The 13,079-nt window shown below is 37.7% G+C and overlaps 1 protein-coding gene across 1 annotated transcript in view; it reads right to left on the reverse strand.

Moving 5' to 3' along the window:
* LOC139985742 (uncharacterized) overlaps positions 1-13,079 on the reverse strand; it is a 38,287-nt gene that overhangs the window by 15,272 nt on the left and 9,936 nt on the right. The gene's annotated exons all lie outside the window — the stretch shown is intronic.

The following is a 13,079-nucleotide window of genomic DNA, read 5'->3' on the forward strand; positions in this document are numbered from 1 at the left end:
CTTATGATCGAAGCATTATTCGTTATTCGCTATACTCGTCCCTTAAATTATTAAATACGACAGTAACGATTGTAGCAACCGATTCGCGAACGCCAATTATGTACATGAAATAGGAAAAGAGTTTTATCACATGCTAATTAAAAATAACATAATCCTTGTTTCGTGTTTCAACGAGAACGATGACCTTATTTACGGACTAATGCGAATCGCAATATCGAAAAACTCGGCGGCAACGGTGGAAAATTAAAGAACAGACCACTGTAAATCCATAGCCGGCGACACTTAGGAATAAAAGTGCCATCGTAAAAAAGGAGTGTTTCCTTAGTTTCGCGTGGGTGAAAATTTTTGAGTGCCGCGCTACTACGCCCGTCAGACGTACGGCTGTTAGTAGTAGCTCGAAGAGTACCGGTACTCCGGTCGTAACGACTCTTCGAAACGTTGGAGGATCGATCGAGGTGCCGGTGGTCCGCACGTGCGCAGAACATCGCTCCTCTCTCCCTTTTTCGCTTCTAGATTTCCCTTTCTCCCCTTATTACTTTCCTTTTCTCTATCTTTATCACAATTCTCATTCCCCCTTGTTTTCCATCTTGCACTTTTTCATCTTCTCTTCTTTATCGTTCTCCTAGTTTCATTTACCCTCTGCCTCTCGTTTTTCCTCTATCCCTCCGTGTCATTACCTATTCCCTTTCACGCTGTCTCTTTCGTTCTTTGTCGCTCTCCTTCCACCGCGTTTTACATCGTATCAAGGTAAATCCACCCTCTGCTCGCCTCCACGTATATCACCACCCACGCACCTATGTGTACCAAGTAGTGGTACGCGCGTGCAAACGTGCATGCAACTGCGTGTGCATGTAGACAATTTAATGCACGAGCCGGTCTGGTTACGCGTATATGCGTACGTAGTACGTACAACCAGCTAGCGATGGGATCAAGCGTGACTTAAATTTTATCGACGTTATCCGGCCACTTTTGCTCTGTGATCAGCTACACGCGTGCATTTGCATGTATTTACCTTACGAATGTATATACACGTGCATACAAATATTATTAAATAGTCGCCCATAAGTATTATTAAATACATCTACTCGTTGCATTTATTCAAAAACTTCTGACGCGTTCACAGGCGCACAAATTTTTTACATTTTGCCCTTGGGAATATTATTGTGTAAATCGTAATATTTAATTTTTGCAAGATACATATCGTATTTATTAAAAAATTTAGTAATGCACTTACTATTAAGTTACGTTGTGTACTTAACGTTAATTAAATTACATTAATCATACGTTAGTTATACATTAATCGTGTCACTTGCATTATTCATTTCAGTTATTTAGTCAAGTATTTCACGTTACATGCTACGTATGACGCGAATGAAATAGAGGATTCATCATAAAATAACTAGAAAATAAAAGCAGCCAAGAGCATACGATTTTTACCAAATAACATCAGGTGTCGTAATATTTACGGCCGGCAGTGCACTCATCTACATAGTTGACGCACATTACGCTGAGATGCGTATGTACAAAGCCAGCTACTAAATGTTTTCACTGTGCCACGCTCGCAAATGTATAATATGCCGCGAACGTGAAATCGAATAACTCACGCGACATGTCTTTGCGCACGTGTCATCCGTTCGTCGACCCTCTTCCTGGAATACTCGCGTGTACGTTTCTTTTTACTTTTGATTTTGGTAGAGAAAAAGAGACCGAGAGACTAAAAACCCTCTCGGGGTTGATGGCGTTGGATGGTGGCCGCACCACAGTACAGGCATTTGTATTTTCCAAATCATTTGACCTTCGTACGCACACGTGTCTCTCAATGTGGACATTGAACTTTCTCGCTAGGTACTTCTGTCGTCCAGATATCATCGCGATAAGAGAATTTCATGGGTTTTACAAATGTTCTCGTCCGAACATCCCCACGAAGAGTTTGCTCGAAAAATTATTTGCAAGCTTCGCGAGTAACGAATCGATACTTGTACGAATGCATCGACATTTTATGGGGTTGTTAACGTAGTTGATGCGCGACGTAATAGCAATGGCGAGGGAAAATGATGCTACAGCGATATACCGTATAAATTGAAAGAATAAAAAACAAGAAACTGAAGCTGATTTCTCCAATTTGGCGAGTTTTCAATTTTAGAAATTCTATGTTTTCACGGTAGAAACGTAAAACGTTGACATAACTCTTATTTATGAAGAAAGTTGTTGAAAAATTTGACACGGTAGAAGAACGGAACAATGTCATAAATAATGAATTACAAATTTTTCTGAAAATAACAAGTAACTAACGGACTCATTTCTCGTCTAAAGAGAGGGATACCGAGCGCGAAAAGCTTTATCAAATAAAACATCAAATGAATTCCATTCTTTATAAATTATAATAGTAGCGAAGTACACGATGCGTGAACGCAACGCTATTAACGTAATTGGTGTAAAGGCATCTGTCGTTTCTGCTTCATAAAATGTAACACAATAGACTGTCAGAGTAATTAAGTTTTGTATCTAGAGCCTGAAGAATGGAACTAACATGATTAATAAAAATGTATATACCTCGCATTTCATATCGTAAAATCGCAATATTTAGTTTCGATATACCAGTGACCCCGTTTAAATAAGTGATTATCCAGGTATTAAAAAGAAAAAAAGAACGAAATACGATTTAATTTTTATTAATTTAACCTTCGTTGCCTTACTTAGCATTTGAAACACGTAGTTTCATATCATTCTGTTTTTTTTTTTTTTTCTCCCAATGTAAAACATCTTAATGCTAAAAGCACGATTCAAGTTGTGTCGCGCAGACAGCCATTTATTCTTGCAGAATTTAAGATCGTTGTTATGTAACATTTTCTTATACGAAAATAAATAAGTTCGCGCAGCCGTGACTTCGCATAAATTTACGAATTTTTCGCGCGTTTGTACGAATGAATTGACAATGCCGAGCGAATATCCGTTGTTTCATTTTATACGTGTCACGAACGAAAGGGAGGAAACATTCGTGAAAAGGGAGCCACGTGACGATACTAGTGACACGTGCTTTGTTCGAACGTGGTCGTTCCTCGACCTTCATACCAATGTGTCAGAAGTGAAACAAGTCCAAAATTAACTTGATTCGTGTTATTCATGAATTCACGGCGATATTTCTTAAACAAACATCTTAAACGCCTATTTACTAGGTCTTCCAGAATACTTCTATCGTGTTTGTTATGCTGCTTTGTATTTTTGAGAGTACACGTTTCGTTTGTTAGCTTCTTAACATTATTTTTACGGCCGAGAAAATACTTTACGTTTCTTTAAAAAACGTCATTTCTTTCGCAATTTCAAGCCTGCCATATGAACCTAAAGATATTTTCTCTCGTATCTCCTATCGTCATAATGTCGCGAAAATCAAAAATCTATTTCAACGTTTTCCATCCGTAATAATCCTTTTTCCATAGAATGCTTACACTTTGTCATTGAGCTGCAATGATTATTCTTGCTTTTAGCAAACACCAAATAAACATTAGCGAAATGAAAATTTCCTACCAGCATGAAAATACAAAATGACGAATAGAGAGGTGAAAATGAATGGATGGAAATACGAGAGAAATTTCGCTGTATCTCATAAAGATACGATCAAATTTCATTTCAAACACGAAACTCTACGATTACTGTACGTTTCCTATCCCGTAGAATGTATATCTCCGATATAAAATAATATGAAATATAAAATTTTACTCTGCCAGAGATAAAGTTGCTTTATCATTTTTTAAAGTGTACAATTCCAATATTTACTTTAGTATCTTTGTCTTTGACGTGATATATTTCATACAAGTTTAACATTTTTCACTGATATACAACTTTTAGAAATAAATCGTAATAAGTATTCGCGATGCTGCTTCGATAGAATATGAAATTACTTGAGTAATGACTTAGGCCGATGCCAAGGGATTGTAATAAAACAATGCACGCACGCGCGTGTAATTTCTAGATCGATAAGTGTTCTTGAACGGTATATTACAGGTATTTAAAACCTGAGAAGTGGATTGGAGCATTGACCAGGGTCTATGAACTGAACGTGCTGAGCAGAATCCACCCACCTAACTGCAGGAACACATTGTCTATACAGCTAGTATATCATACGAACATCGATCCGTGAGAGCGGTCTCATGGCTCCCAGCAAAGTACAAATCTCTACGCCCTAAACGACTGCCACGTGTTACACTGTGTTCTGTTTTTCCTCAGCCCTCTGTCGCTACAAATACGAAATTTAATCCCATTCGAGAAATTAATCAATCGGATTAATTCGAGGCAATCGTGTTAAGAAGTAGCGTAAACAAAAATTGATAAACTCGTGGATATCTTTGTAAATTGTACGCGCTAATTAGATATAACCATCTTGCTTGGAATATCAAAAGTAGAAAATTAAATTCGAATAATTTCACGAAGATTTAAAACGAAAAGTTACGTATGTGTACAGACTGTGATGTTACTTTACAACTTTCCCATCTTGAGTCGCTTATTTACAATTGTTTGAGGAAATATTAGTTAGAGATGTCAGTTAGATTTTTCCAAATAAAAAAAAAAAAAAGAAAAAGTAACAGAAATTAATGATATCGGAAGTTGCTATCGACTAGTCGTTGGAATTTTCTAGAGCCGCTTTACTCATTCTTCGCGGCAAGTATATTCCTGAGAACATCGATAATAATAAAACCACTCGAACGGTTGCAGCGGTTTAACGATAATGTAAAAGAATTAAGATCGAAGCTCGAACGGGGCGGATAAATTCATAATTTCTTAAAGCGGCCTAAGTGGCGGTTCCAGAAATAGATTCGAGCGTCCTGAATGCCAATGGCGTAATTAAAACTAGATCGTGCACTTTCTTGCGACCACTGACCGAGATTCGCGTTCACAGTCGCCCGCACCTACTGTAATTCGAGTGTCTTCTTGTAATCCTCGTATGCTTTTAAACCAACTTCAGGTGTCCCCGCCCTCTGCTGTCCTCGAGTCAGGTATCTCGAGTATCGACAAGTATCTCACGTATCTTGCGTAACTCGAGTATCATCTCGCTTCTCTTTGTAGGGTACGCTTTGCCCAGTAGTACACGCTGCCCGCTCAAGTAGTCCAGACAACATTGCTACCAGCATTGCGTGCAACGCTTCACGCCTGTACTCCAGTTTTACTTACGTTCATGCAACGGTCACCTTGAAATTTTTTCCTAATCCGATTCGTAGAAGTAGCCGAGTTACGCGAAATTATGTGACTTACTTGACCCGAGATCAAAACGATGAAAAACGCGATTATAAAAAGTATATTACCAAGAACAGGAGATTTTTTTTAATAATATTAAGTAATAATAGAAGAAATAAAACTAAAAAAAACGCTTCTAGCAGCGTAAAGGTTTTCTTTCGATCGAATTATCAGCAGATGTTTGTAAAGTTTTTCATTGTTTTGAAATAGTTGAACTCATTTTTTGGAATTACACTTATTATATGTGTATTATGTAAAAGCTTTGTAAGTTATCCTTTTCCGATAAAGTCACTCGAGCAGACTATTTCTCGAATATAACAAACTTTTGATTGCTACTATGTAACATACTTGTCATAGATTAACATATTTTTTCCAACGTGTAATTAAAATTGAAATGCGAATGATGTATGTATTTACCTTGCTAAGATTATCGTACTTCACTATATGCGCAATATTCACAGATAGTCAATGGAAAGACTATGTTTTCAAACGATAAAGAACTATTTTACATACTATTCAAATAACTCTACTTTATAATTAGCATTCAAGAACGATCGCAAGCTGGTTTGTGAAAACTCGATATTACGTAAATTCTTCTATCTTTGAAACATTCGTCGTTTTAACTTATCGTCCTGCTTTCGCTTTTTCACTATTTATTTGCATTTTACCTCGCACAATGCCAGGGTCATCTGACAAAATGATACATTATTTTAATCGGGCTGTATTCATATTTAATTGATTCAGTTCCCGATATATCCGAACCATGAATTTTCGAAGAGACGTAATTCAATTACAAGGACTGCAAAGAACGTAGAATTTCATCGATCGAGAAAGCACGAGACGTTTTCGAACCGATTCCTCCGAAGCGGTTATGTCGCTCGTACTCATCGATCCGTTTCTAAAGGGACGTTCACATCGGTGATTTGAACGAGCAGAAACGGAGCGCCGAACAGGTCGTTCCTTTCTACCTCTAAGACCGACATAAAGCAGACTGCGCATTTTTATGAAAATTCATACATTTAAGAACATAATAAAAAATGTAGAAGCTCGATAGAAAATTGTTTTACCTACTTAATAATATAAAAAGCGCTATACCTTGGGTATTTTATATATTTTTCTAGATCACGCGCGTTCCGCGCAACTTCCGCTTCTAAACTTTCAATAAATTCAGAAAAATCTGCAATCCAGACATAAGACATGCCCTGATCAGGATTACCGCGAATGTTTATAAAGCCCGTATTTTACGAGCGTTATTAGCAACCAGGATGGTACGAATTGCGGCGACTGTCGGTGGTTTTACCGTAAATATAGAGGGAGGCGAAGGACAGCCAAAAGAGAAAAGGTGGAGGAGACAAAGAGAGGAAAAGAAAGAGGAAGAAGCGCGCTACGAAATGGTGGAGGGAAAGAAAACCAATTAGAAATATAAGAAAAAAAGTGAAAAACTCGATGGGAAGGGATTGTATAAGAGGTGGGGAAACGAAGGGTTGAAAAAGAAGAATTTCAAGAGGCACGGATAAACGGAGAAGGAGAGAACCAGAGGACGGAGAAAAACAAGAGACGAATATAGAGATCGAGATGAAGAGAAAGATAGAGACAAGTTCCTACTATCCTTCTCGTTTTATCCCTCTCCTCCGCCTCCTGAACCCTGTGGCAGAAACGTGGGCGTGGACGTAGGCGAGGTAAGCCTTCAGGGCCGGCGAACATCGACCGATCCAACTGGACGCATCGTAAATCGTGACCAGCCTCGTGATTCTCCAACGACAATGATAGACACATCCATATACGACTTTTTATTGGACAATTTTTGAATGTTGCGTCGGTCGAATCGAAAAAAAAAAAAAAGAACACGACCCTGTCAACATTAACAGAAGCAGCGAATTGTATAATTAAGGTAGCTTCTGGGAAACGAAGTAGTACAAGTCAGTGCTTTGGACGTGTAATTTTGGCTTAACGTATCCCTTCGATTAATAAAGAATCATCGTATGAATATCGATATTCGAGATGCTTAATTCTATTTAATAGACTTGAATGATCTTAATTGTATTTTTTTCTTTTTTTTTAATCATCGATTTCTATAATTTCATCGATCTAACAAAACATAAAGAAATAAACGCGATTCCAGCAAAAGTCATTTCTCGTTACAAACGGAAAGAAAGCGAAGCTAATTGACGAGCAAATATCGAAGATAAATCAAAGAGACGCGAGATAAACCAGATGAGTAATGTAAAAAAAAAAAAGAAATTAAGAGAAAAGTGATCAATTATCTGGCAGGAATACGTCCGTAATAGAGAAAATCCCGCGAAAATGTAATCGAAAGACATTGATAATTTGCCACTCGATTGCGACCGGGGAAAAAAAGTGACGGACGTTTTTATCGGTAATGCGTTTTAAACGATGCAAGAACGAGGCGAGGTAAAACGCAAATCGAGCTATCCACGATCAGTGGCGTCGAAAAAACAAGCGTTCATGGCGTCTAGGCATCGGAGAATGCCAAACACCAGCAAAACGTTAAAACGAGCTTTGATTTTAATTTCCTGCATTCTCCCTCGTTGTTGGCCCGCGGCTTTCGAATTCCCGTTCGTACGATCGATGAACGTTCGTGTCGTCACATGAGAACCCTCCTTTAATACCTCTCCCTCTCATTAAAGCCGTCCGCTCAACGCACGCGGAGAGTAGCATCCTAATGCTATTTACACAAGTGCTCCGCCGGAGCGAAAGGGCGTTCGAAACTGTTCCTCGGCGTTGTGACGCCGTGCCAGCATGTTACAATAAAATATCCATTTGCTTTGAGCCGTATCTAACCGCCGTTAACTGCAAAACGTATATTCGATTCGACGGGCTTAACGTCTCTTTAGTCTCGTACACGCGAACCCGTGTTTCGTTAGCTCATAATCAGATGTACTCCGACGATTCGATGGCTTGGGCAAGATAAGTGGAATTAAGTTTGATCGTTCGAGTCATCGAGAAATTCGACTTGTTCGTATCGTCCGATAATAAATAGGAGAAGTATGGGCGGATCGAAAAGTTCGAGTTAAGTTCGATCGTTCGAATCATTGGGAAATTCGAATTGTTCATGAAAGTACGGAAAAATTGAAGTATAAATTAAAATTGAGGAGCCAAGAAGCTTTCATTCGAATTAGCTGCGTTGCAATTTTTTTTTTTTTAACCTAACCTCACTTGCGAATCGACGCAGAAAAAGATAAAGATATTTATAGCATAACATCGGATGATCTTACGGAGACATATTTAAGTTTATTTTTATACATTACTAAAAAAATAGGCAGTATATGCCAATATGCAAAGATATGCAAAACACGATCTATTCGTTATCGACAGATATTAAATAATGTTTTTGTATTTGAAAATTATTTGTTTAATACGTTACCTAACTTTGCTCCAACAGCATTCAGGTTTGATGATAATTACGGTTATAATTATAACCTTCGTAGTTATTAAATTGATTAACTAATTATACATATGATGGTGAATTGCAACGATTTAAAGAAAGATGTACATGCGATTTGTTAAAATTGCGTAGTATTTGTATACCTGATATATTATGCGTATATGTTAATTTCCCTTCGATATAAACCGATTACATTGAAGAGAGCTATTCGATTTTAATTAACTATGTTCGACTTTTTGCATGAAACAAGATTGCCGTTTTAAATTAATTAATTAGTAACTAATACAAAGATGTTATTTCGCACTAATATCCTTGGTTATTTATTTCTTACGTAGTATTTGAATCTCAAGTAAAAGTTTCTGCCAGCCGTGAATCCTATTATTATCCCGACAATGAAGGTAATTTTAATGAGTACGTTATAATAGGAAGTAACGGAAACAATGGGAAGAATCGAGAGAGGTAATGACTTATACGAATAACGACGTTTCTATAGAAATAAAATAAGAACTTGGAAACTGGAAAATTATTTTCGTTAAACTTTCATTAACGTTCTGGCCGCTTCTAACGCGACTGCTTTCATAAAGTACCCAAACACGCAGCGTTCTATCATTTCTCAAGCGTATTTAAGAAGAAACCATATTAATCTCTCGTTTAAAGTTGATTATTTTTTTTCACAACGATTAATAATTCGCATTTCTACGTATATACTTTCCAACGTACACGTTTTCGTAAGATCAGCGAAATACATAAATTTCAAGTAATCGCGGTGAAACCGATCTATGAGCGAAAGGAATATACTGAAATAGTTCGAAATCCCAAGGTTTAACCCGATACTATTTTACTTCGAGGAAAACACAATAGGTACGTCACAGATATCTTTATCAATCCTTCGAGGCAGGACCGAAGACTATGAATTTGAAATATCTGCTTACGCAACAGTTTCGTCGCAAAACGTAGACAAGGAGCGTAGGACAAAACTCGGAGCCACGACCCACTTTCGTGCCGTGCCAATTGCCGATCGTGGAACACACAGTCCTAATTAGAGAAGTCTCGATCACCAATTAGAAGCCACGTGTTACAAGATCGACCAACAGAATTCGACCACCTCGTGAGAAAATCGCTGTCCAGCTGGAGAAACGTTTCTCAATGCGTCTATCCAACGATTTCGATCTTTTCGTTCGTTTTCTTCGCGATAACCTTCTATCATTGATCATTCTATTCCAAACATTCGAAATCGTCCTCCATGAAAATTCATGTGGCAGACGCTCAACAACGAATAAATTATGACAGGCTGGGTGTTCGATTCACATTGGTTTCGATATTCTGGCTAAGATTAATTGCTAGAAAGTTTAGGAATTCGGACTCTTCGTCTTGGAACGAATGTTCTAATCTAAGTGATCGAATGACTCCCCTTCACCAATTATTCCGGAATTCTAACCTAAATCGCGCAAATTCTCTCACACGCTTGTGAAAACGTGGATCGAATAAGAAAAAAGAAAAAATTATTTTTCGTGACGCCAATTTCCACGTGGCAAGTATTTTTCGCTATTAATCCCATTCTCGGTTTTATACAGCCGTGAATGTTATTTACGCGTCATAAATAAATGAAATTAACTAGTTTTAGTTTTACTCTCTTGCTATTTCTTCCTGTCAGGATGAAAAAGTTATGTGACAACTATCGGATAAAAGCAACTTAGAAAGAAATTTTACAGTTTATAAATGTTTCATTCCTAGCGATAAAATAGATTTAACTCTTCGAAAGTGAGAATTTCACGACTCGAAGGCGGTCCACGCTTTCTTCCCGACAAATATAAAATATTCCGCAGTAACAAATTGAAATATAAGGGATCTACAGAATTGTTTAGTGAAAATCATTTCAAATACTACTTCGAATTTATTATTGCCACTACACGTTTATTCTTTTATCGCGCCTCTACTTTGTTTGTATTCTTTTCATATTCCATTGCTTTACTTCCTCGTAAATAACCAGAAGCTTTCTCAAATCAACTTGATTCAATTACAAAAGTAAAATTGGAACATCAGACAGATCCGCTTCAATTTCGAAACGTAAAGAAAGTTTAACAGAAGTAGAGATTATACCTTCGTACATAATTTACTATTTACACAGAGAGAGAGAGAGAGAGAAAGAGAGAGAGAGAGAGAGAGAGAGGGAGGGAGATATGATCGCATCTTATGACAGCGTTAAGATATAATCTAAACTCGAGATTTTTACGATATTTACAAGAAGCGTGGAAACAAATCGTGGAACCTTGTCGAATGTTGTTAATTGGTAGCAAGAGGAAGCGCATCGATCATGCTCGCGTCTCTCTACGTAGGAGGTAGCGCAGCAGTTTACCACGTTCGATCTCGTTTAAATATTTAACGGCGGTCATGTATGCACGTCGATCGGCTCGTTATAACCGGACTGACAGACCGGAGGTGGAGCCTGCGAGATACAGTCGCTATCGTTCGCTCGGTATTAAAATGCAAATGATCGCACTATCACCGATCCGTTCTTAGTATCAGTGTGTTACCTCCGTCGTTGCGGACTCGCAAAATACCCTGACTCCATCTCCTTTCCCGTTCTGTATGCATAAAGTATCGTCGTACGCCGCGCACCGTACACCTTTCCACGTATCGATACGTATAGAAATTTAATTGTCCAACCACGATTACCATTAAGTACATAGATCGAAATTTAATTGTTCTCGGAGCAATAGCCATCAGACGACCCGAGTGAACTGTAGGATGGAACAGTGAAAGTGACAAGGGCAAGATGCTGTTACGTTAAACGCTTCGATAGCTACTCCTTTATGACCTGTTTCGTTGATTAATATAGTCCACTTACCAACGCCAAACGGCGAAAAACTAATCGGTACCACTTATGCGATTATTGATTAATTTTCTCCAGCTATAGGGCAGTCGCGATAACATATTACGATATGTAATACGTAATATAAAAAAGAATTCTTCTAAGTTCATTATAATCTACTACCGTTAATTGAATAATACCGAGATTGCAAGATGTTGATGGTTAATTATTGATTTTCCACGACACGCTCTCTCGATCGGTGTTGGTGTTAAAACTTCTATATAATACAAGATATTCAATAAATCGATTATTAATGAAAGTGCTTTCGAAGCTAGCTACTGGTTGAGTAATTGTGAATTCCGATGTCGCGTGGTATGCATGTTAAGTACATTTAATAGGTGTAATTTAATAATTTGCAATGATTAGGTCGAACCTTGTTACCTACGTCAGTAAATATAGGTAAAGACGGAATAAAGAAGGATAAAATACGACATCTAAACAGGTTCGTACCGGACGAGATATACGACGAAATAAAATTTGAATTTAGATGACCATCTTTTAACGCACGAATTGAAAAGAATATGAATAATATTCGTCGATAATCGACGATCTTTAGAAAGATCTATTTCTATGGCAAATTGTTGTTTAAAAAAAAAAAGTTCTTTTATTCGTTCTTTAACTCGTACTTTAATCGTAAAAATTCACTTTAACGAACAATGCGTTTGCATCGATAACAACGGCGGCTCCAATTTCTTTTTTTTCGCTGGCAACATCGCGTCTGCGAGTTTGATTCTACATCTAAATACAGATTGAAGTTGCAGTGAGAGGTTAATTCGTAGATTCTCAATTTTATATGCTTTTCGTGATGTTTCTTTCTTCTTTTTTACCCTTTCGTCCGCCTCTCTTTCGCATTAATTACAGTCGACGTTATAGAGACCAGACGGTGTTTCATTCCAACGTGTTTCATGTGATACTTCCCTCTCTTCGTGCAAAAGATAAATAAGATAAAACCATGGATAATTATCTTTATCGAAGAAATAATATCTGACGGATAAAAGAGATCTAGTTGAAAAGCGATTCATTGGAGAACACGTAAGACAATGAACAACCGTTCCTATATTCTGTCTCAGTGAAATGGTTACCCGCATCTGTACGGCTGTTACAAGCGTACGTTTGCCACGATTAAAATGTTCCAATGCGGTTACATTTCATGCAGTCATTGGTCAAAAGACGCGTACTATCACAGAGAACCTTAGGACAAAGCGTTTGGCAAAATAAAAGTGACGGCTGCCGTTTCACTGCTCCGGGGTACGAGTTAATGCTTCTGACGTACGAATGTTCTTTCCCGTTCGAGTTGGATGAAATAAACGACACTTCGTGATAATAGGATGCGCTTCAATTTCTTGCTACGAAACACGTTCTTGTTAAGTCCCTTATCTATTCTATTTTAATCTCATATACATACGTTGTATAAGTGGACACTTGCGTCACCTGATTGAATTATTTCTTATTCTATGCCGTGGCTAATTATATATCACTGCGCGTCGGACAAACTCTTTTGATCGAACGAGCAAATATCTCGTATTCCCTGAATAACTAAACATAAGGCTAATCTTTAATATAGAGATGTCC

This window comes from Bombus fervidus, chromosome 3 (assembly GCF_041682495.2).
Source record: "Bombus fervidus isolate BK054 chromosome 3, iyBomFerv1, whole genome shotgun sequence".
In the NCBI taxonomy this organism is placed as follows: Eukaryota; Metazoa; Arthropoda; class Insecta; order Hymenoptera; family Apidae; genus Bombus; species Bombus fervidus.